This window comes from Saimiri boliviensis, chromosome 1, assembly GCF_048565385.1.
Source record: "Saimiri boliviensis isolate mSaiBol1 chromosome 1, mSaiBol1.pri, whole genome shotgun sequence".
NCBI lineage: Eukaryota > Metazoa > Chordata > Mammalia > Primates > Cebidae > Saimiri > Saimiri boliviensis.
Window position 1 is genome coordinate 156,238,677 of NC_133449.1, and position 25,470 is coordinate 156,264,146.

The 25,470-nt window shown below is 39.8% G+C and overlaps 1 protein-coding gene and 1 pseudogene across 8 annotated transcripts in view; one reads left to right on the forward strand and one right to left on the reverse strand.

Annotated features, from left to right (window-relative positions):
* Nucleotides 1–25,470, reverse strand: part of GRIA1 (glutamate ionotropic receptor AMPA type subunit 1) — a 329,622-nt gene that overhangs the window by 71,961 nt on the left and 232,191 nt on the right. The window lies entirely within an intron of this gene.
* On the forward strand, nt 21,831–23,130 carry LOC101029593 (splicing factor 45 pseudogene; annotated as a pseudogene).

Below are 25,470 nucleotides of genomic sequence, written 5' to 3' on the forward strand. Positions count from 1 at the left end.
GGAGGGCAGAGTGGGATCTTCAATTTTGAATCCTTTGCAATCCCTAATTCATTAGGCAGTCAATAAATGTTCCTTGGGCGGAACACAAAATTGAAAAAAAGATTAACTTTAGATGCCAAACATTTGTTCTTTGCTTGTATCCATGCATGTGTTCCCAAAACTAGTGTATTCATAGGGATTTGCATGTGCTTTGCCAGTTTATTATGGAGAACATTAGCAATCAGCATGTATTTTAAAAAGAGATTAATAAGATCATCAACAATACGTCTCATAAATCTCTATGAAAATGGCTAGACTACTTTCTTAGTTCCTTTTTGTCTTTCAAGTGATGCTACTTTTTCAGTGACTTACACAAAATTGACAGTTCTAATTAGCAGTCATAAAAACTCAAGCTTTTAAAGCTATGGCAGGTTAGAACAGAATTTTCCAGAGATATCATAAAACTTCTTCCCATGAGGGATGTAATGTGTCTTACTGATTGGGTTTAGGTGAGAAAGGAAAGCCTGTGGGAAGGAGGATGAAGTTGAGAAAGGATTAAAGGGGAAGACATGTCTCAGGTACTTGGCTGGCCTTTAGGGCCTGAGCAGATCACTTGTAATTTACTGCAAGTGTGATCTTGACCCCGTGGGAATGTTATGAAAAAGCCCTGTATCATTTTATATCTCACAGCTCTGAATCCAGTCAATAACCTGCAAGCTGAACCCTGGCCCAGATGGGAGCCTAGCCTGTCCTCAGTCAACACTGAGTCAGCTTTTATGTTGTCATTGGCATTTATTCAGCAGATATTTATCAGGAGGCTTCTGTGTGCCAGGTTTTGTGCTGACGACACTTTCCAGGGTTATCAAATGAAGGACTTTCTAAGCTGAGACCGGAAGAATGAGTTTGCCACAGAAAGTTTAGTTGCTGGTGAATGTTGTAACAGGCAGAGAAAATAACAAGAACCAAAGATCATAGGAGTGGAAGTGAAAGAGATAAATGGTTTCCCCCGTGGAAGAATGGCAGAGGTAATACAATGAGATCCTTGGTGGGAAGGTGCAGGGCAGTGAGGAGTGAGCCCACGAGGGGCACTGGGTGCTGGAAGGAGTTTGCAGCAGCAAGGTGGTGAGGGATGGAGAGTAGACGCAGTTCACAGTTTTTTTTGAGAAATCCCTGCCTTGCTAAATGGAGAATGAATTGGGGTGATGTGGAAACACGAATAAAGGTATGGAGATGAACATGCAACATTGTAGGAGTCCAGATCAGAGATGATTACCTGGATTACATGATGACAGTGAGAGTGGAGAAACAAATGAACAAACCCAAATGGAATCAGGAGATAGAATTCCTATTTGAAGATTGATTGGATGTAGGGGGTGAGAGATAGGGCTCATTAATTTTTTGAGGGCTCCATATAAGTGATGATTTTGTTCCAGGAATTCCACAAGATGCTTATATTTGTTCCTCATCTCACACTATGAGGGAAGTCACATTTAGTGCTATTTTATGAATGGCGAACCTGAAGCGTGGTAAGGTTAGGTGACTTTCCATGAACACACAGCTAGTTTGTGTTCAGAATTCACCTTTTAACCTGAGGCTACCCTTTCCCTACCCTTGTCTCTCAGGTTTCTGGTTGGGACATCTCAGAAGAGAGTGGTGACATTTTCTGTGGTGGGAAGCACTAGAAGAGAAAATGTGTTAGTAGGAGTTTTCCCATAATTGCTGATGGAGAACCAGTTACCAGACTTCCCTGGACAATGACATCCACAATCTTCTACTTCCCAACCTATAGGAATGTCCTGCAGAAAGTTTCCTCTCTCTGCATCCTGTCTGGATGGATTCTTGGTCTGTGTCTCTGTTTCTTAGTCGCTGTTCCTGGGTAGCTGGGTCTGGCCTGCTTCTGTTCCTCAGCCCCTGTTTATCACCCTGGTGGGGATGGGGGCGCCTGTGTGTACACCCTTCCTTTAGCCTCTTAGCAGTTAACTTTTAAATTAGTAATGGAAATTTTCCTGGGAATAAGAAATGGGGTAGGCCCCGGGAGAGAGAAAAATGCCTGAGATAAAGGAGGAGGAGGGGTACCTGGTATATTAGAGCAGTTGACTGGGGAGCAGCTTCATTAACCATGGACCAGGCACCTACTTCATTTCAAATCTGCTTCCCTGTCTGTATGTAAAACACGAGAGGGAATAATGCTTGCCTGCCTCATAGTTGTAAGGATCAAATACAATACTAGATGGCTGTATTCTGAAAATACAGAATACTTTTTTGAAATGAAAGGGCTTAAAATTCTGATATAACAAGTTAGAAATCAGACACAAGTACTGAAAGGTCGTCCTGATTATTTTACAGATGAGGAAAACCAGGCTGAGACTGAGAGTACATGACTTTTCCCAAAGTCACCCTCAAAATTAATGTTCTATCCAGGTTTAGATGGCAAATCCCGACCTCAAGCTAAGGATTGTTTCTATCACATTGCTTTGGAAGGATAGCGCAGTAATCAGCAATCACATTGGCTGGGGTTTGACCCTAGCTGTGCCATTTATTAATTATGTGGTCTTGGTCAATTGTGTAATCTTTCTGAGCCCATTGTTTTACATCTGGAAAAATGGAGTATCCCTAATTGTTAACTCAAAGCGTTGTTATGAAGATTAAATGATATTGATGCTTGCAGATACTGGACAAACAGTGGTAGTGATTATTACTATGATAAGATAATATATTACACGTTTACTTCATATCACCACATTCTCCATCCACCCTAATTGAAGATTGACCCAAACTTCAGGTGCTTACAACCCAACCCAATACATCCCTGATCTGAATTTGTTCTCCTACGTATTTTACTGATAGAATTAGGGTTTAGGTCAAAGAGAGCACCATTCTCTAATGATCCCAATATTTGCTCAAGTTCAGCCTGAAAGTCCATTGCAGGATCTATCCTGAAGTTTAAAGCATGGTCAAGAAGTTGTATGTGTACCTTGTTCCAACCTAATTGAATATTTTATGCAAATAATTGAGGAAAAGTGGAAGGAGAGATGGAGTTTGATTGATGTAGGATTAGAGAGTCTGCTATATTTTTTTCAGGGTACTCCTCCTTCACAGGTGTAAAAAGCTTGGAAAATTAAGAGAACCCAGAGGTACAATCTGATTTTACTCTAGGGAATTGCACTTTGAGCCATCAGAGTTAACATTCAGGATCAGATTATCTCTCAAAGTTAAAGCATTGGAGAAGAATAAAAGCATCTTTTAATCCAGGGAGATGTCATTAAAGTGAGTTCCGGGTCCAGCTAACTCTAAACACCCCGTGATCACAAATAAGGCTAGAGGCTGAGCCTGTCTCCTTGATAAACAGGAACTATGAATCACTAGCACAGTGGGTTTAATCACATCTTGTCTATAAGCAAAAGGCTCTTGCCTCTGCCCAGGTTCTCTTCCCAACTTCATTCTATGTGAATTTTAATTAAAGGTTTCAATTTGGCCAGTGTGTCTTCTTTTCTCTTATGAAAATAATAAAAGAGGGCATAAAATACCAGCATATACATATGCATTTCTGATAAAAATGCAATGGGAATCTGAGGTCAGACTCTTTATAGAAAGAATCATACAAATAACTCCTTTTATGGTAATAGGCATTTACGGCATCCTTTTTGATACACTCCCTTCACTTGGTTTCTAAAACTCCAGACTTTCCTGTGTTTTTCTATTATCTGTATGGTGATGATTCCTAAAATGCTGGAGTTCAGTCTGGATCTTTTCCCTCACCTTCAGACTCATTAGCTTGTTCCTTATTTCCTTTTGCATGTCTAATGAACATCTCAAACCTAATATGTTCCAAATTGAATTTTAATTTCTCTCCATTCCATACACCTGTCACTCCACAAATGTTCCCCATCTCAGCATCACCATTCTTTGCATTACTGACACCTAAAACATTAACCAGAAAGCTTATCAGTTTTATCTTCAAAATGTATTCTGGATTAGGCCATTTCTCACCACCTCCACTACAATCATGCCATCCAAGTTCGTAATTCTTTGCCTGGACTAATGTAATATCCTTCCAACTGGTCACTCTCCTTTAAATCTGTAATGGTTTATTTTACACACATCAGCTTACAGGATTTCTCAACCTCAGAACTATTGACATCTGGGGCCAGATAATTCTTTGTGATGGGGACCTGCCCTGTAAATCGGAGGGTGTTTAGCAACACCACTAGCCTCTACCCATTAGACACCAGTAGCTCCCACCCCCAAGTTGTGGCATCCAAAAATGTCTGCTAGGGAGAAAAACCAGGCCCAGTTGAGAACCACTAAGTTAGAGAGATATCCTTTAAAAATGAAAATCAGATCACATTGCTCTCTTGCTGGAAACTTTTAAATGATTTCCCCTCATATTTAAGATAAGATCCAAGTTCCTGGCAATGGCTTACAAGCGTGCACGGTTGCTTCTGCCTGAAATACCTTTCCCCTGCCTTTTCACATGGCTGATGCACACTCATCCTTCTAGTCCTAGGTTAAATGAAACTTCCTCCAGAAAGCCTTTCCTGGCCTGTCCCCTGATCTGGGTTAAGGTCTCTGCTCTACGTTCCCATAACTTCCAGCTCTTCTCTTGACATAGTACAAACCACACTGCATTGTAATTGTCTGATAGTAACCGAAATCCTTGAGAGAAAGAAATTTTTCTTTTTTTTTGTAGATGACATACTTATATATGTATATGTATATATGTATATATATATATAATCATAAATAGTACACCAAGAAATTGTTTAAACTAATAAATGCACTCAGTAAAGGGGCACAATATACAATTCATATACAAATATCAGTTTTGTTTCTATATATTAGCAACAAACTAGTAAAAAAGAAAAAATCTCGTTTACAATAGCAACAAAATAATAGATTTCTTAGCAATAAACTTAACCAATGTGGTGAAAGATCTTTACAATAAAAATATAAAATATTGATGAAAGAAATTAAAGAAGACACAAATAAATGTAAATATATTATATGTTTATGGATTGGAAGAATAAATATTGTCTAAGTGCCATATTATCCAAAGCAATCTATAGATTAATTCAACTTCGTATCAAAATTTCTGTGCCACTTTTGATAGTAATAGAAAATAAAGCCTATAATTTATATAAAACTATAAGAAATACAAAATGGCCAAAGCAATCATGAGGAATGAAACCAAATCTGGGGACATTATACTTTATTATTTAAAACTACATTTCAAGGCAACAGTAAAAATAATAGTATGGTGTGTTTATAGGAAGCAACACAATGGAATGTGTCTTATTTATCACTGTATCCCTCCCTTGTGCATAGCAGGGCTTGGAAGAGAACATTTTCATAACTATATGGAGGATATGTATGATACAAGTTATGGACAGAGCCTCTCCTGCACTACAGACAGGCATGTGATACTCCCACCTTGATTTGAGACTTTTGTAGTAGTTAGAACTGTAAAGCTAGATACTACCATGTCTAAGTAATTTTCTTTTTTTATTCAGTAGTTCCAAAATTACTCTCGTGAAACATAAAGGATAATTTCTGTCCTTAGGGAGGTCCTTAAGAGAAACCCCAAATTCAACAAACACTGAGCACCTGCTATGAGGTGATCACTGAACTGGGTGCCAGAACTGTTGTGGATAGGAATTTGTATATGCAGGAATTGGGGAGCTTACATTCAAGCAAGGGTTACTGAATAATAACATAAGTAACTCAATTGCTATTGCGAACATCAGGGAAAATGGGGCAGAGGAGGGAAATGTGTAGGCATCATATCCTAGAGAATATTTTGTGTGTGCTTGAGAAGAATGTGCATTCTGCCAATTTTGGATGGAATGTTCTGCATATAGTCTGTTAGGTCCTTTTGGTATAAAGTGTAGTTAAGAGTCTAATGTTTCCTTATTGATTTTCTCTGTGGATGATTGATCCGTTGTTGAAAGTGGGATCTTGAAGTCTTCTGCTATTATTACATTGTTATTTCTTCCTTTGGACCTATTAATATTTGCTTTGTATATTTAGGTACTCTGATGTTGACTTCACATATATTTATAGTCATTACATCCTCTTGATCAAAGTACCCTTTTATCATTATATAATGATGTTCTTTGTTGTTACAATTTTTGACTTAAAGTATATTTTGTCTGATATAAATACAGTGACCTTTGCTTTCTTTTGGTTTCCAATTGTATGAAATATCTTTTTCTATCCAATTGCTTTCAGCCTATATGCATACTTCAAGCTGAAGCAAGTCTCTTACAGGCAGCATATAGTTGGGTTTTGCATTTTTATTCATTCAGTCACTCTATATCTTTTGAGTGGATCATTTAATCCAATTACATTTAAAGTAATTACTGATAGTTAAGGACTTACAATTGCCATTTTGTTCATTATTTTCTGGCTGTTTCATAGTTCCTTTATTTTTTTTTCCTTTGTGATTTGATGATTTTCTGTAGTAGCATACCTTGACTATCTTTTTTGTACCTACTGTAGGTTTTTGCAACTACTGTAGGTTTTTGCAGGTAAAGTTATAGCTTTAATTGCATATACAAACTCTACATTTTTACTCCCCTCTTTTTACAGATAAAGTTACAGCTTTAATTGCATACACAAGTCTACCTTTTTACTCCCCTCTTTATTTTACATTTGACATCACAATTTATATTTTTCTATACCATGGATCCATTAATAAATGGATCTATAACATACCTATAAAAATCAATAACAAATTATTTAACTATAATTATTTTTGGTACTTTTATCTTGTTTTAATTGCATTTTAGGTTTTGGGGTACCTATGAAGAACATGCAAGATTGTTGCATAAGTACACACATGGCAGTGTGATATGCTGCCTTCCTTCCCTCACCTATATCTGTCGTTTCTCCCCATGCTATCTCTCCCCACCTCCCCACCCCACCGTCCCTCCTCCATTTCCCCCCAATGAACCCCAGTGTGTAGTGCTCCCCTCCCCGTGTCCATATGTTCTCATTGTTCAACACCCGCTTATGAGTGAGAACATGTGGTGTTTGACTTTCTGCTCTTGTGTCAGTTTGCTGAGAATGATGGTTTCCAGGTTCATCCATGTCCCTGCAAAGGACACAAACTCATCGTTTTTGCTGGCTGCATAATATTCCATGGTGTATATGTACCACATTTTCCCTGTCCAGTCTATCATCGATGGGCATTTGGGTTGGTTCCAGGTCTTTGCTATTGTAAACAGTGCTGCAATGAAGATTCGTGTGCATGTGTCCTTATAGTAGAATGATTTATAATCCTTTGGATATATACCCAGTAATGGGATTGCTGGGTCAAATGGGATTTCTGTTTTTAGGTCCTTGAGGAATCGCCACACTGTCTTCCACAATGGTTGAATTAATTTACACTCCCAACAGCAGTGTAAAAGTGTTCCTATTTCTCCACACCCTCTCCAGCATCTGTTGTCTCCTGTTTTTTTTTAATGATCACCATTCTAACTGGTGTGAGATGGTATCTCAATGTAGTTTTGATTTGCATTTCTCTGATGACCAGTGATGATGAGCATTTTTTCATATGTTTGTTGGCCTCCTGTATGTCTTCTTTTGTAAAGTGTCTGTTCATATCCTTTGCCCACTTTTGAATGGGCTTGTTTGTTTGTTTTCTTGTAGATCTGTTTTAGTTCTTTGTAAATTCTGGATATCAGCCCCTTGTCAGATGGGTAGACTGCAAAATTTTTTTCCCATTCTGTTGGTTGCCGATTCACTCTACTGACTGTTTCTTTTGCCGTGCAGAAGCTGTGGAGTTTGATTAGGTCCCATTTGTCTATTTTGGCTTTTGTTGCCAATGCTTTTGGTGTTTTGGTCATGAAGTTCTTGCCTACGCCTATGCCCTGAATGGTTTTGCCTAGATTTTCTTCTAGGGTTTTTATGGTGTTAGGTCTTATGTTTAAGTCTTTAATCCATCTGGTGTTAATTTTATTGTAATGTATCAGGAAGGGGTCCAGTTTCTGCTTTCTGCACATGGCTAGCCAGTTTTCCCAACACCATTTGTTAAAAAGGGATTCCTTTCCCCATTGCTTGTTTTTGTCAGGTTTGTCAAAGATCGGATGGTTGTAGATATGTTGTGTTTCCTCTGAGGCCTCTGTTCTGTTCCATTGGTCTATATGTCTGTTTTGGTACCAGTACCATGCTGTTTTGGTTACTGTAGCCTTGTAGTATAGTTTGAAGTCTGGTAGTGTGATGCCTCCTGCTTTGTTCTTTTTGCTTAGAATTGACTTGGCTATGTGGGCTGTCTTTTGGTTCCATATGAAGTTTGAGGTGTTTTTTTCCAGTTCTGTGAAGAAGGTCGTTGGTAGCTTGATGGGAATAGCGTTGAAGTTGTAAATTACTTTGGGCAGTATGGCCATTTTCACAATGTTGATTCTTCCTAACCATGAACATGGAATGTTTCTTCATCTGTTTGTGTCCTCTCTTATTTCGTTGAGCAGTGGCTTGTAGTTCTCCTTGAAGAGGTCCTTTACGTTCCTTGTTAGTTGTATTCCTAGATATATTATTCTCTTTGTAGCAATCGTGAATGGCAGTTTGTTCTTGATTTGGCTCTCTTTAAGTCTGTTACTGGTGTATAGGAATGCTTGTGATTTTTGCACGTTGATTTTGTATCCTGAGACTTTGCTGAAGTTGTTTATCAGTTTCAGGAGATTTTGGGCTGAGATGATGGGGTCTTCTAGATATACAATCATGTCATCTGCAAATAGAGACAATTTGATTTCCTCCTTTCCTATTTGAATACCCTTTATTTCTTTTTCTTGCCTGATTGCTCTGGCTAGAACTTCCAATACTGCATTGAATAGGAGTTGTGAGAGAGGGCATCCTTGTCTAGTGCCAGATTTCAAAGGAAATGCTTCCAGTTTTTGCCCATTCAGTATGATATTGGCTGTTGGTTTGTCGTAAATAGCTTTTATTATTTTGAGATATGTTCCATCAGTAACTAGTTTATTGAGGGTTTTTAGTGTAAAGGGCTGTTGAATTTTGTCAAAGGCCTTCTCTGCATCAATTGAGCTAATCATGTGGTTTTTGTCTTGGGTTCTGTTTATGTGGTGAATTACGTTTATGGACTTGTGAATGTTGAACCAGGCTTGCATCCTCAGGATGAAACCTACTTGATCATGGTGGATAAGCTTTTTGATGTGCTGTTGCAATCAGCTTGCCAGTATTTTACTGAAGATTTTTGCATCTATGTTCATCATGGATATTGGCCTGAAGTTTTCTTTTCTTGTTGAGTCTCTGCTGGGTTTTGGTATCAGGATGATATTTGTCTCATAAAATGATTTGGGAAGGATTCCTACTTTTTGTATCGTTTGGAATAGCTTCAGAAGGAATGGTACCAGCTCCTCTTTGTATGTCTGGTAGAATTTAGCTGTGAACCCGTCTGGGCTTTTTTTGGGGTGGTAGGCTCTTAATTGCTACCTCAACTTCAGACCTTGGTATTGGTCTATTCAGGGTTTCGACTTCTTCCTGGTTTAGGCTTGGGAGGATGTAGGTGTCCAGGAATTTATCCATTGCTTCCAGGTTTACTAGTTTATGTGCATAGAGTTGTTTGTAATAATCTCTGATGATGGTTTGGATTTCTGTGGAATCTGTGGTGATATCCCCTTTATCGTTTTTTATTGCATCAATTTGGTTATTCTCTCTTTTCTTTTTTATTAATCTGGCTGGTGGTCTATTTTGTTGATCTTTTTGAAAAACCAGCTCCTGGATTTATTGACTTTTTGAAGAGTTTTTTTGTGTCTCTATTTCCTTCAGTTCTGCTCTGATCTTAGTTATTTCCTGTCTTCTGCTAGGTTTTGAGGTTTTTTTTTTTTTTGATCTTGCTCCTCTGACTCTTTCAATTTTGACGATAGGGTGTCAATTTTAGATCTCTCCTTTCTTCTCATGTGGGCACTCATTGCTATATATTTTCCTCTAGAGACTGCTTTAAATGTGTCCCAGAGATTCTGGTATGTTCTGTCTTCATTCTCTTTCGTTTTGAAGAACATCTTTATTTCTACCTTAATTTCATTGTTTATCCAGTCAACATTCAAGAGCAAGTTGTTCAGTTTCCATGAAGCTGTGCGGTTCTGAGTTAGTTTCTGCATTCTGAGTTCTAACTCGATTGCACTCTGGTCTGAGAGACTGTTATGATTTCCGTTCTTTTGCATTTGCTAAGGAGTGATTTATTGCCAATTATGTGGTCAATTTTAGAGTAGGTGTGATGTGGTGCTGAGAAGAATATATATTCTGTGGATTTGGGGTGGAGAGTTCTGTAAATGTCTATTAGGTTTGCTTGTTCCATGTCTGAGTTCAGGTCCTGGATATCCTTGTTAATTTTCTGTCTGATTGATCTGTCTAATATTGACAATGGGGTGTTAAAGTCTCCCACTATTATTGTGTGGGAGTCTAAGTCTCTTTGTAAGTCATTAAGAACTTGCCTTATGTATCTGGTTGCTCCTGTATTGGATGCGTATATATTTAGGATCATTAGCTCTTCTTGTTGCAGTGATCCTTTTACCATTATGTAATGTCCTTCTTTGTCTCTTTTGATCTTTGTTGCTTTAAAGTCTATTTTATCAGAGATGAGAATTGCAACTCCTGCTTTTTTTTTTTTTTCTCTCCATTTGCTTGGTAGATCTTCCTCCATCCCTTTATTTTCAACCTTTGTGTATCCTTGCATGTAAGATGGGTTTCCTGGGTACAGCACACTGATGGGTTTTGGCTTTTTATCCAATTTGCCAGTCTGTGTCTTTTGATTGGGGCATTTAGTCCATGGACATTTAGGGATAGTATTATTATGTGTGAATTTGATACTTTCATTTTGATGCTACCTGGCTGTTTTGTTGGTTAGTTGATGCAGCTTCTTGATTGTGTTGATGCTCTTTACCATTTGGTATGTTTTTGGAGTGGCTGGTACTGGTTGTTCCTTTATATGTCTAGAGCCTCTTTCAGGAGTTCTTGTAGAGCAGGTTTGGTGGTGATGAAATCTCTGAGTGCTTGCTTGTTCACAAAGGATTTTATTTTTACTTCACTTATGAAGCTTAGTTTGGCTGGATAGGAGATTCTGGGTTGAAAGTTCTTTTCTTTAAGGATGTTGAATATTGGCCCCCAATCTCTTCTGGCTTGTAGGGTTTCTGCTGAGAGATCTGCTGTGAGTCTAATGGGCTTCCCTTTGTGGGTAACCTGACCTTTCTCTCTGGCTGCCCTTAGCATTTTCTCTTTCATTTCAACCTTGGTGAATCTGACGATTATGTGCCTTGGGGTTGCTCTTCTTGAGGAATATCTTTGTGGTGTTCTCTGTATTTCCTGGATTTGAATATTGGCCTGCCTTGCTAGGTTGGGGAAGTTTTCCTGGATAATATCTTGAAGAGTATTTTCCAGCTTGGATTCATTCTCTTCGTTACATTCAGGTACACCTATCAAACGTAGATTAGGTCTTTTCACATGGTCCCACATTTCCTGAAGATTTTGTTCATTTCTTTTTTCCCTTTTTTCTCTGCTCTTGCCTTCTCCTTTTATTTCATTGAGTTGATCTTCGACCTCTGATATCCTTTCTTCTGCTTGGTCCATTCGGGGGTTGAAACTCGTGCATGCTTCGCGAAGTTCTCATGTTGTGTTTCTCAGCTCCATCAATTCACTTATATTCCTCTCTATGTTGTCCATTCTCATTAGCATTTCATCCAATCTTTTCTCAATGTTCTTAATTTCTTTGCATTGGGTTAGAACATGTTCTTTTAGCTCACTGTAGTTTCTTACTACCCACCTTCTGAAGTCTGATTCTGTTATTTCATCGCACTCCTTCTCTATCTGGTCTTGTTCCCTTGCTGGTGATGAGTTGTGATCCCTTTTAGGAGGAGAGGTGTTCTGGTTTTGGGAGTTTTCATCCTTTTTGCACTGATTTCTTCCCATCTTTGTGGGTTTATCCACCTGTTGTCTTTGTAGTTACTGTCTTTCAGATTGGGTCTCTGAGTGAGCATCCAGTTTGTGGATGCTGAAGTTACTTCTTTTTTTTAAAGCTTTCCTTCTAACAGTCTGACTCCTCTGCTGTAGGACTGCTGAGGTCCACTTCAGGCCCTGCTTGCCTGGGGATCACCTGCAGCAGCTGCAGAACAGTAAGGGTTGCTACCAGTTTCCTCTTCTGCTATCTTTGTCCCAGAAGGATGCTCGCCAAATGTCAGTCTGTTCTCTCCTTTATGAGGTGACTCTTTGGATCTATGGGGGTCAGGAAGCTGCTTGAGGAGATAGTCTGTCTTTTATTGGGGCTCAAGTCCTGAGCTGTGAGCTCCATTGTTCATTCAGAGCTGCTGGGCAGGTACGTTTAGGTCTGCTGCAGCTGAACTCATAAACCGCTTTTTGTTCCCAGGTGCTCTGTCCTGGGAAGTTAGGGCTTTATGAGTTTCCGTTGTGCTGCTGCCCTTTTTGTTTTTTCTTTCAGGTCTGCCCCGCCCAGCTAACAGCCCACCTAGTCACTGTCTGCCCGCAGAGGCTTTGCTGAGCTGCTGTGGGCTCCACCCAGTGCATGTGATCTTCCCTGCAGTCCTGTTTATATGGGCGTAGTTAGAACTGCCTCGGCCACAGTGGCCCTGCCTCTGTTATGGCGGATTCTCTCTGTTGTGGCAGGTTGCCTCGGCAATGGTGGGTTGCCTCAGCAACGACTGGCTGGCTTTGTAGTGGTGAAGAGTCTCAGTAATGGTGGACACCTCTCCCCCACAGAGTCGGACCCTCCCAGCTTCAGCTGTGCTTGCTGTAAAACCCTCCACCCAGAGCATTTTTAATTACTGTTTTTGTTGTCGTTGTTGTTGTTCTTGGGGGTGGGTGGGACCAACCGAGACTGATCACCTGGCTCCCTGACTCAGAGTCTTTGTTTTTATTTTTTAAGTTGAACTACACAGTGTTCCAGTCACCTGTTGAAAAGGCGCTGGGATCTCCCGTGCTGTGATTCACTGAGTTGGCTCAAACAGCGGTGCTGAGGCTCCTGGCAGTTTTTTGCCTAGTAATCTCCTAGCCTGGCTTTTTATTTCAGATGAATGGGCAACTCTGTCATCTCAGGGCTCTGATCGCCAGCTAAGAGGGCTCCCAGACCAGTGGCTTTTGTACGGAGAACCACTGCACCAGGGCATGGTCAAAGCAGCCACGTGGGCCAAATTAGCCCCACCAGGGCCAAAACAGCCACACCGGGCGGCAGAGTGGCACTGGCGACCCCTCTGCCTGGATATCTCCTGGTCTGTGGACAATAAAAATTCATCTGGAAATGCGGCATCCACTCACCCTCTGCACTTTCACTGGGAGCTGATGTCCTGAACTGTTCTTAGTCGGCCATCTTCCCAGCAGTCTGATACTTTTATCTTTTAGCCTTTATACTAGAGTTAGAAGTGATTTATACACCACCGTTACAGTATTAAAAAGATATCAAGAATACACAATGGAATAGTTTCTTCAATAAATGAAATAAAATTGAACTCTTATTTTGTACCACACATAAAAAATCAGCTGAAGATAAGTTAAAGACTTAAATATAAGACCAGAAACTGTAAAACTCCTAGAAGAAAATGTAGAACAAAAGCTTTTTGACATTGGTCTTGGCAATAATTTTTTGAATATGGCATCAAAATACAAGTAGAAAAACCACAAATTAACAAGCAAGTCTACATCAAACTAAAAAGTTTCTGTACATCAAAGGAAGCAATCAAAATGAAAAGGCAATCCATGGAATTGGAGAAAATATTTGCAAACCATATACCCAATGAGGGGTTAATGCTCAAAATATATAAGACACTCTTATAACTCAATAGCAAAAATATCTCCAAATAACCTAGTTAAAAATGGGCAAAGAAACTGAATAACTATTTTTCCAAAAAAGACATAAAAGTGGCCAATGTGTATATTAAAAGGTGCTCAACATTACTAGTCAACAAGGAAATGCAAATCAAAACCAGAGTGAGAGATCCCCTCACACTCCTTAGAGTGGTTATTATCAAAAAATCAAAGATGACAAACATTGGTGAAGATGTGAAGAAAACAGAATTCTTACATATTGTTGGTGGGAATGTAAATTGGGATAGCCATTACAGCAAATAATGTGAAGGGCCCTCAAAAAATTAAAAATAAAACTATCATACACTCCAGCAATCCCACTTTTGGGTGCATATCTAAAGGAAATAAAATCAGCATCTCAAAAAGACATATGCTCATGTTAATTGCAGCATTATTCACAATAGCCAAGATATAGAAACAACTTAAGTATTCATGAATGGATGTATGAAAATGCAAGTGTGGTATATATATTCAGCCTTAAAAAAGAAGTAAATCCTACCATTTGTGACAGCATGGCTGAACCTGGAGGGAATTGTAAGTGAAATAAACCAGACACAGAAAGACAAATACCACATGATCCCACTTATATATGTGGAATCTCAAAAAGTCAAAATTATAGGGAGAGAGTAGAAGGGTGGTTATCAAGGGGCAGGGAATAGGGGAAATAAGAAGATGCTGGTCAAAGAGTATTAACTTGAAGTTATAAGATGAATAATAAGTTCTGGATACCTAAGGCATAGCATAGAAACTATTGTAAATAGTAATGCATTGTATACTTGAAATTTGCTCAAAGAATAGATAGTGAATGTTCTCACTTCGTTCCCCACCACACCATAACTATGTGAAGTGATAGATATGCTAAGTAGCCTCATTACGGATGATAATCATTTCACAACATACACATATATCAAAACATCATGTTGTATAACTTAAATATATACCACTTTATTTGTCAATTGTACCTCAATAAAGCTAGGGAAAACAAATGGGTTCTGCCTTTGGGGAGCTCATATTCTAGTTTGGGAAAAGAGAAAATTTGTGAAATTACAGACAATGTGCTAGAATTAGTAAAAATACATGAAAAACACATGGGATCCCTGAAGGCAGGAGCTACAGACTGTCTTAGCAGGTGGAGCTGAGGAGATCAGGAAAGTCTCCCCTGAGAAAGTGAAATCTGAGATGAATTGTGGAGAATGAGTATATTAGACCGTAATGTTGGGGTGGAATAGACTCTCCAGGCAAAAGAACAGAGAGGTGAAAACTCAAACAGGGCCCAGGAGTTTGGAATGGAACAGATCACAAGAGGCCAGGAGGCCAGAATATGGGAGAAAGAGATGAAGATGAGACAGAGAGAGAGAGAGAGAGAAAAGAGAGAGAAAGAGAGAGAGAGAGAGAGAGAGAGAGAGAGAGAGAGAGAGAGAGAGAGAAAGAGAGAGAAAGCACAGATGGCCAAATTTTGAAGGGCTTTGAAGGATACATTAATAGGTTAAGACTTTATCCTTCAGGGTTGGGGAAGAAATGATAGAGTCTGATCAAGGGAGTTAAAGGGCTTAGATCTGAGGCATACAGAGAAGACTTCAGGAAGAGAGCCTAGAAGCAGGAAGGATTCTCACTTAAACCTGGTCTCCATGTAATCTAACCTCATGACTGATAAAGCCCTCTGTGCTAGTTACCTTGGGATCTAAACCCTGAAATGATCAAAGCTAGGTCACAGTGCTTGGCTCACTTGGCTTAATCAGAGCAGTTGCCTTCTGACATAAGAGGAGAAAATGAATTATGCCATTGAAATATGGACGGGTTGCATCAGTTCCTTCCCTCTCCTAACTGCCTAGAAACTAATCTGGGATGTTATGAACTCCATTTTAGATTAACGCAACAATCTGTTACCTACTGCTTTACTTTCAAGGCTGGTCAATGACACCAGATTAAATAGCTCAAAAGAAAATTTTCAGTCCACCATTCTTTTATTGGGAACTTACTTTTTTACTCTTTTGTTTTTAAATTGCATTTTATGTTTTGGGGTACATGTGAAGAACATGCAAGATTATTGCAAAGGTACACACATGGCAGTGTGATTCGCTGCCTTCCTCCCCTTAACCTATATCTGACATTTCTCCCAATGCTATCTCTCCCCACTCCCCCGTCCCTCCCCCATTTCCCCCCAACAGACCCAGTGTGTGATGCTCCCTTCCCTGTGTCCACATGTTCTCATTGTTCAACACCCGCCTATGAGTGAGAATATGCGGTGTCTGATTTTCTGCTCTTGTGTCAGTTTGCTGAGAATGATGGTTTCCAGGTTCATCCATGTCCCTAAAAAGGACACGAACTCATCATTTTTGATGGCTGCATAATATTCCTTATTTTCTGTATAATGTTCTGTCCTCTGCCTAGTTTTCAAAACCCTTTATAATTCAGCCCCACCTTCCTATTTTATTGTTACTCTCTTTCTCAGGCCTTGTTTACTTCATCCGATCATGATTATTCTTATTTCTCCATTTTTGCACACACTGCTAAACTTTTCTCATGTCTACCTTTGTAAAAATGTACTGTTACATGTTAATAAAAATACTATTTATTTAGACATTTATTTATTTACTTCTTCACTAGCTCAACATACATTCATCAAGGCTCTGTGGGAGGTGCTGCAGTTACTGGAGTGGGCAAGGCAGCAAGGTCCTTACCTTCATGGAGTTTAGAGTCAGCCTTGAGCTTTGTTATTTGTTATTTGAAATGTAGTCCTTGGACCAGCAGCCTCACCTGAGAGCTTGTTAGAAATAGAAAATCTTATCCCTCACTCCAGAACTATAGAACTAGAATCTGCATTTTAACAAGATCCAGAGGTAATTTAAATACACAATAAAATTTCAGAAGCAATGTGTGGGAGACAGGTGTTGAACAAGCAACTGTAATATTGTATAAAGACTGCTATGATGCTGCAAGAATAGGGATAAGAGAGCTGGCACCACATTGTTAAATGTTCAATTATTTAATGGGCACTTTTTTATTCGATTAAGTAAACAATAATTCTGTGCATGTGTATGTTCACACACAACATTTCCTTAAGAATCCATCACTCACCTAGTTCATTCCTGAGCCACTGCAGGTATCTAACACATATTTTTGCTAACCTGATTGATTAAGCTGTTTACAGAAGCACTCAAACAAATTTGAGGGTTTTAGAGGTTTCAACAAATGATGGAATTGTTCAATTTTTGCTGGTACACTTTTGATTTATTGAGTGTGGGGGTTTTCATTTTGCTGCAACAGAAAGGGAATGCTGTTTATTCTTTTCAAAGCTGTATCATTTCATCACAGTTGACATAAACAGGGGTGGAAAATTCATAAGATGAAATGGAACCAAATTTTGCACAGAAAATTTTTTGCTCTGTGGTTCAAGGCTATGGATGAGTTTGCCTTTTCTGTGAATTTGCAGAGGGCTGGATGATTCATGATTTAGCCAATACTTCTAACTTAACTGCCCCAACACAATCTTTACTTTGTAATACCCTTAGATTCAACTGGCTAAAAAACGCACTACTTAACACCAACTTTTCTACTTTTTCATCTCTTATGATATGCCTTTGCAACCCACAGCTTTCCTTACACACTGAGTTGAGACTACGGGTCAATAAAAGCAACAATGTTTTTAATGCAAGACAAATTCCTTTTTGTCTCTCCACTGCCTTCTGTCTCATTTGAAATGCAATTTCTTCTTTTAGGTTAATTTAAATGAAAGATAATTAATTATTCTTTGCCTTTTCTCTGGCACTCCCTAGAGTTTTGCATGCTCCAAGTTTGGATGCTAAAGGATTCTTTTCTATCCACAAGTATCCTGATCCTGAGCTTTACCCATCACTTTTAGGTGTAAAACTGTCCAGAAAAATCACTAACATAGTCTATTATTGATTTCTTCCAGACCCTTGAGAAAAGCCACAATTACTGGTAATCCAACAGAATCATAGCACCTCACAGTTGCAAAACACTGCAGACATTATATCATAGGAGCCTCTATGTGAAGAGAAACCCTTCTACACCCCATACCCCTTGGGATCATCTGCTTCCATCTCAGAACCAGTTATCAATAATTATTAGAAAGCTAAGTAGTTAAGATAGGGTAATATCCTGGCAAAGATAGACAACTATGTCAACAGAACAGAATCAAGAGTCCAGACACAGACCTGCATGTATTTGGTAACTAATTGATGTGAAAGGGTTATACAGCAGGGAGAAAGGATGACCTTAAAATAAGTCATGCAAGTTCAATAGAGTATCTATGTACCAAGAAACAAATAAACAAACAAAAAAAACCCTTAACCCCCTATCTCTCACATATCTATAGAATACATAGATCTAAAAGTAAAAGGTAAAGCTGAAACTTTCAGAAGAAACTAGAAGATTATTGTTATGACTTTGAGGTAGGTAAAAACGTCTTAAGCAAGACACAAGAAGTACTAGCCATAAAGAAAAATAATCTTGCTAAACTGGACTACATTAAAGTTATGTATTTCTGTTCAACATGACACACTGCCAAGACAGTGAAAAGATAAGCCACAGAATAAGAGAAGATATTAACAATACATACAAATAAAAAAGGACTTATGTCAAGGCTATGTGAAGAATAATTGTACAACAATAAAAAGAATAGATAACCTAACAGAAAAGCAACCAAGAGACTTACAATGGTTGTTTATAAGAGAGAATAGCTACCCAAATGGTCAACAAATATAAAAGAAGTACTAGCTGCCAGGAAATGCAAATTAAAACCATAATGTGATCCTACAACTCATCTACTTGCTAAAATGAAAAAGGCGAATGTGGAGCAACTGGAACTCATATACATTGCTGATGAGTCTAAATCTGTACAGCTACTTCTGAAAACAGTTTGGTAGAATCTACAATAGGAAAATATATATAACTTGACCCAGGAATTCCACTTCTAGTTATACATCCAACAGAAATACACATACCAAAAGACTTTTACAAGAATCTTCACAGCAGCCCTATTTATATTGGCCTTACACTGGGAACAACACAAATGTTCATCTGGAAAGAATGAATAAATAAATTGTGGTATATCCACAAAATGGAATACTATAAAATAGTGAGAATGAATAAACTACAACTGTATGTGATACATGGATGAAGGTCACATATAATATTGGGCAAAAAGAGCCAGATGCAAAAAATAGATATGATATGATTCTATTTAGTAGATTCAATAACAGCTCAATTCATAAAACTAATCCATGGCATCAGAAAACAGGGGAGTGGTTACTCTTGTCATGGGAGGAGCATGAAGAAGCAGACAAAAAGAATTGCCTTAGATTTTTGATATCATCTATTTCTTTCTTTTTTTTAAATGTTTTTATTGTGTTTTAGGTTTTGGGGTACATGTGAAGAACATGCAAGATTGTTGCATAGGTACACACATAGCAGTGTGATTTGCTGCCTTCCTCCCCCTCACCTATATCTGTCATTTCTCCCCATGCTATCTCTCCCTGTCTCCCTCCCCCCATCCCTCCCCCCATTTCCCCCCAACGGACCCCAGTGTGTTGTGCTCCCCTCCCCGTGTCCATGTGTTCTCATTGTTCAACACCCGCCTATGAGTAAGAACATGAGGTGTTTGATTTTCTGCTCCTGTGTCAGTTTGCTGAGAATGATGGTTTCCAGGTTCATCCACATGGTAGATATCATCTATTTCTTAATTTAGTGATGATTACACAGGCGTTTACATGGATAATTTTTCTAAAAATTAATTAGGCTGTATATTTATAATTTGTGCCTTATTTGTGTGTTATATCTTAATAACATTTATAAAAATAAAATAAATTGTTGTCAAATGGGGAATACATGGGGGAGCTTCACTCTTACCTATACCTTTGTTTGCTCAACATGCTATTCTAAATTTAAGAGGAAAAAGTCCATTGAGTAAAAGAAGAGGTTGAAGTTAAATAAAAACAAGCATCATCATAAACAAGAATCTGCTCTAAGTAAGAAAATTACTTTTTCCCTCTCTGAGTTTAGTTGTAACATACATGGTAAAATGTAAGAGCACTTAGCTTACTAGGGAAGCCTGATATATTTTCTTCTGGTTTAACCATATGTCTCCCTCCCCTTTCTTCCACTCCAGTAAGATGGAGATGAGGTCTGACCTTCTACCAATGTCCACCTTGTCCATCTGGGTCATCCATGGATGGCACTTGGGTCCGAGGATACACCTGAACTTTGTCAGTTCACTGTTTCATGTATGTTAGTCTTATCTTCCCAGACTATACACATCATAAAAGCAAAGACATGGTGTTCCTTATTTCTATGTGTTTTTCATGATACTAAGGAGAATATGGAACTGACCACAGGGCCTCAGGAAATATCTTCTATTGTAGAATGCCAGATGATTCAAGCTGTGAAACCTGAGGCCTGAGAAGAAAAGTGACTTGCCCACTGGCCCATGGCCACAGTTGCATCTGACTCCTGTCCTTGTCCAGCAAGGCTCTCTACACAGCCTTCATAAGGAAACACACACCATGCCCCATTCATTCTTTTCCTCTTGGCCTTACTTCTCAGATGGATAGGCAAAGGCATAGCAACTCAATGTTGCTAACTTTAATTGTTCTGTCCTGCTGACTACACTGGGTGAACATTGCCTAAACATGGAGACTCTGGGCTGTGGGATGGAGGAGCAGTATAGATAGTCACAAAAAGAGAGAGGCAGTGACTGGGCCTATTTTAGTGTTCAGACCTGTTGAAGGGTTTTCTGTGGCAAAATAAGGCACCAAGCGCTAGTACTCCTCCTGTCTCTTCATTTGCCTCCAAGGATTATGATGATGTTCAAGGTCCTACATAACCTGAAAGCTGTTGAAGTCTAAACATTAGTCTTACAAAATTGCTTATTGCTTGTTAAGAGTCACTTGAGCCATTTTCAACAAAAATGCTTCATCCAATCCTGGATTATAAAATGCTCAATGCTACCTTTGCTGGCTATGTGAACTTCCTCCACCTTGGTTTCCCAAAGTATAATATGAGATGATGAGACAAAAAACTATATGTATTTTAAGACCCTATTCTATAGACTAATTAAGGATCTAATATTTTGATTAATTAGCTTAAAAATAATCACTGGTGTCTATTGTGAACACAAAATATTAATAAGCACTGACTACATGGAATATTAATAATCACTGACTATAAATGTCATATAGTTCTCTATTTGGAGAGAGAGAGAGAGAGAGAGAGAGAGAGAGAGAGAGAGAGAACACATGCCTTTTATTGAGCACTTATTACATTTCATCACCATGCTAAGTCCTTTAAATACCTTATTCCATTTAATCTTCATAATGATTCCAAAGGTATAATCTTTATTTTACATACAATGTGTGAAACATTGTATTTTCTAAAGATGGTCACAGTACCCCTACCCCCTCCATTCCACATCTTCTTACAATGTGAAGCTGACCCTTCTCTAGCTGAAACCTGGAATCTATGTTCCTTCTCTTTTAATCTGGTTGGGGTTGTTACTGTGGCAGACATCACACTATGTCACTTTTGAGGGTAGATTATGAAAGCTGATACAGCTTCTGCCTGCTTCTTTTTGGGACACATATTCTTGGAACCCAGCCATTGTGCTGTGAGGAAGCCCACGAAGGAGCCAGGAGACGGCACGTGTAGGTGTTCAGGCCAAAAGCCTTGGTTGCCAGACACGTAAAGGAGGGAATGAGCCCTCAGATGATTCCTTACCCCAGCTGTCACGTCATTCACAGCTTTCTAGATTTTCCATCCAAGACCCCAGGTACAAGCAGATACAAGTCATCCCATGGTGCCTTTTTTTAAATTTGCTGAGCCATGAAATCCATGAGGTTCATAAAATGGCTGTTATTCTTTGTTATGAGTTTGGGGTAGTTTGCTATACAGCAATAGTCGTAGAGACTCTGACATGCAAACCAGAATCACACAGAAAATTAGTTTAAGAGGCAGAACTGGCTGCGCTCTCTGCCCCCTCGCGGCCGAGCCGGCATTAAACCGAGGAAAAGATGTCCCTTTACGATGACCTAGGAGTGGAGACGAGTGACTCAAAAACAGAAGGCTGGTCCAAAAACTTCAAACTTCTGCAGCCTCAGCTTCAAGTGAAGAAGGCAGCTCTCACTTAGGCAAAGAGCCAAAGGACAAAACAAAGTCCAGTTCTTGCCCCAGTCATTGACCCCTCAGATGACCGGCAAATTGTGGACACTCCACCGCATGTGGCAGCTGGGCTGCAGGATCCTGTTCCCAGTGGGTTTTCTGCAGGGGAAGTTCCGATTCCCTTAGCTGACGAATATGATCCTATGTTTCCTAATGATTATGAGAAAGTAGTGAAGAGCCAAAGAACGACAGAAACAGCCGGAGCTGGAACGGCAAAAGGAAATAGAAGAAAGGGAAAAAAGGCGTAAAGACAGACAGGAAGCAAGTGGGTTTTCAAGGAGACCGGATCCAGATTCTGATGAAGATGAAGATTATGAACGAGAGAGGAGGAAAAGAAGTATGGGTGGAGCTGCCATTGCCCCACCCACTTCTCTGGTAGAGAAAGACAAAGAGTCACCCCGAGATTTTCCTTGTGAAGAGGACTCAAGACCTCGATCACAGTCTTCCCAAGCTGCCATTCTTCCCCCCATGTATGAAGAACAAGACAGACCGAGATCTCCAACGGGGCCTAGGAACTCCTTCCTCGCGAACATGGGGGGCACGGTGGCGCACGAGATCATGCAGAAGTATGGCTTCCGGGAGGGTGAGGGTCTGGGGAAGCATGAGCAGGGGCTGAGCACCGCCTTGTCGGTGGAGAACACCAGCAAGCGTGGCGGCAAGATCACGGTGGGAGATGCCCCAGAGAAAGATGCATTCAAGAAGAAGTCAGATTCAAATTCACTGACTGAGACACTTAAGTGTCCTACTAAAGTGGTCCTCCTAAGGAACATGGTTGGTGTGGGAGAGGTGGATAAAGACTTGGAAGTTGAAACCAAGGAAGAATGTGAAAAATATGGCAAAGTTGGAAAATGTGTGATATTTGAGATTCCTGGTGCCCCTGATGATGAAGCAGTACAGATAGTTTTAGAATTTGAGAGAGTTGAATCAGCAATTAAAGTGGTTGTTGACTTGAATGGGAGGTATTTTGGTGGACGGGTGGTAAAAGCATGTTTCTACAATTTGGACAAATTCAGGGTCTTGGATTTGGCAGAGCAAGTTTGATTTCAAGAAGTAGAGCACGAGTCATTGCCAGTGATCCTTAAACAAACTGCAGCTGAGAAAAGAAGGAAAAAGGTCACAGACTACATGGCTGTTGCATACCAAGACTCTTAGAAGGACGTCTAAGATAAATGTTGATTGATCCCTTTTTTATTTTGCCGTTTTTTAATATAGTATAAAAATCATTAAAAAAAAAAGAGGCAGAACTAAACCAAGGCCTAGCTCCAGAACCCATGCCCTTAGCTGCTCTGTTGAGAAAGTTCCGCATATTTACAATTCCTGCAAAGCCAATATCCATCACTCTGAGATGTTAAAAAAAAAAAGATCCTAATGCTGACCTCAAAGAAACAAAACCAGGTGCCCAGGAGTGCAGGAATGGACTTGTGGACAGTCTGGTTTGGTAGGGAAGGGTCTCTGCCAGAGAAATGAGTAACACTAGCAAAGTGGACAGGTGCGTGGATCCAGTTCCTATCTAAGAACTGAGCTGAAAAAGAACCCTGGGATGGGATGAGTGACGCTGCCAGCATCCTCCACTCATAACACTGCATCTGGCAGCCTTCCTCCTCCTGCTGGAAACAGCCTCTGGACTTTCCTTTGGCCGGAGGTAGGCCAGCAGCACAGCCAGAAAAGGAGATGCCTGTCAGTGAGTCTCAGAAAGCTCTTAGCACAGAATAAATGATTGGTGGGGGGCCAGGGACTGGGTGGAAAGGAAGTGAGGTGATTAACATAATGGAAGGGAAAAAAGATTTTTGAGTCTCTGGTATGTAGCAAGTGCTAGGGCTCTGTTTGCTCATGTATTCTTATAATGATCCTGCGATATTGGTATGAATGGCCTTTTTTTTTTTTTTCAAATTTGAGGAAACTGAGGCTCAGCAGTGAACTTATTGGCTCAAGTCTGAAAGCTTAGTAGCTGGTGGAGTTAGGATCCAAACGCAGGTCTGTTGGACTAATGGAATCCTAGGCCTAAAAGCAGTCATCTACCCTTCTATGCTTGACTCTTGCCCCTGACCCCTTTGTCTTACCAGGATACCGGTAGTTCCTCCTATAAGTCTTGCTCAATCCCATGGACCAGCCCAAGTTCCTCTTTTTCCATAAACCAGCCCAGATCATTTTAGTCCTCAGTGATCTTTCTCTCTTCTCTACCTATTGACTATTAATCCCACTTTTGGGAATTATTCAAATGCATGTTTTGCTTTATTTTCTACTTTGATTCTACTGTGTCACAAACTTAGAGGTCTGAACTCCTTTCTTGCTTTTTTAAATCTGCCATAATGCTTAGTTAGCCTTGTGCCTAATGCAAGGTTTAGATCTCAGGTGGTGCTCAATTTAGAACACTGGAGTGATGACTCCTCTCTTGTATCTTTTACCTGTAGAAATACATGCCCGCAGTAGCCAGAACCAAAAGAAAGCAAACTCCCTCTCTACTGATTCTTTTTCCCATTCCCAAAATGAGACACAAAAGGGAAAATGAATCCCAAGGGTGTCCCCAGTCAGGAAGACATTTTTTCTAACAGCCCCTTCTACCTGCCATTCAGGAGATAAATAACTTGGCAGCAGCAGTGGCCAATGGGTTCACAAGTGCCCAGTCAGGACCCTTTGAATTCCAGAAGTTAGAATGTGGCTGGCAAAATTCCATCCATAGTAGACTAAGTCTTAACACCAATCAACAAAGGTGCTGCACAGGAAGTTGAGAGCTGCTTCCTGGAGCTTTTCCTAATGGCAGCTGAAGAACTGGTCCAACATTACCTATTTTACATTTTGTGTTTTCTGTTTCTTTCTTTCTTCCTCCCTCCCTCCCTTCTTTCTTTTCCTTCCCTTTCCTTCCTTCCTTCCTTCGTTTCTCTCTCTTTCTTTCTTTTTCTTTTTCTTTCTTTCTTTTTCTTTCTTTTCTTTCTTTCTTTTCTTTCTTTCTTTCTCTCTTCTTTCTTTCTCTCTTTTCTTTCTTTCCTTCTTTCTTTCTCTTCCTTCCTTCCTTTCTTTCTCTCTTTCTTTCTTTCTTTCCTTCTTTTTAAGGGTCTTGATCTGTTGCAAGTGCAGTGGCACTATCTTGGCTCACTGCAACCTCTGCCCCCTGGGTTCAAGCAATTCTCCTGCCTCAGCCTCCCGAGTAGCTGGGACTACCGGCTAATTTTTTATATTTTAGTAGAGACGGAGTTTCACTATGTTGGCCAGGATGGTCTGAATTGCTTGACCTCGTGATCCTCCCACCTCGGCCTCCCAAAGTGCTGGGATTACAGGCATGAGCCACTGTGCCTGGCTCACCCTATGTGTTTCTAAGGTGACACTTTAATAACCTCATATCAGGGTACAGGGCCCCAAAGTCATGATATTGGGTTTATTAAGATTGGTGAGCTCTGAGTCCTTGGCCAATGAATACCTAGAAAGGATCTTGATTGACAGGTACCATGGTTCAACCCACCTTGTTGAGCCATGGTAGTTGTCAGTCAAGATTCT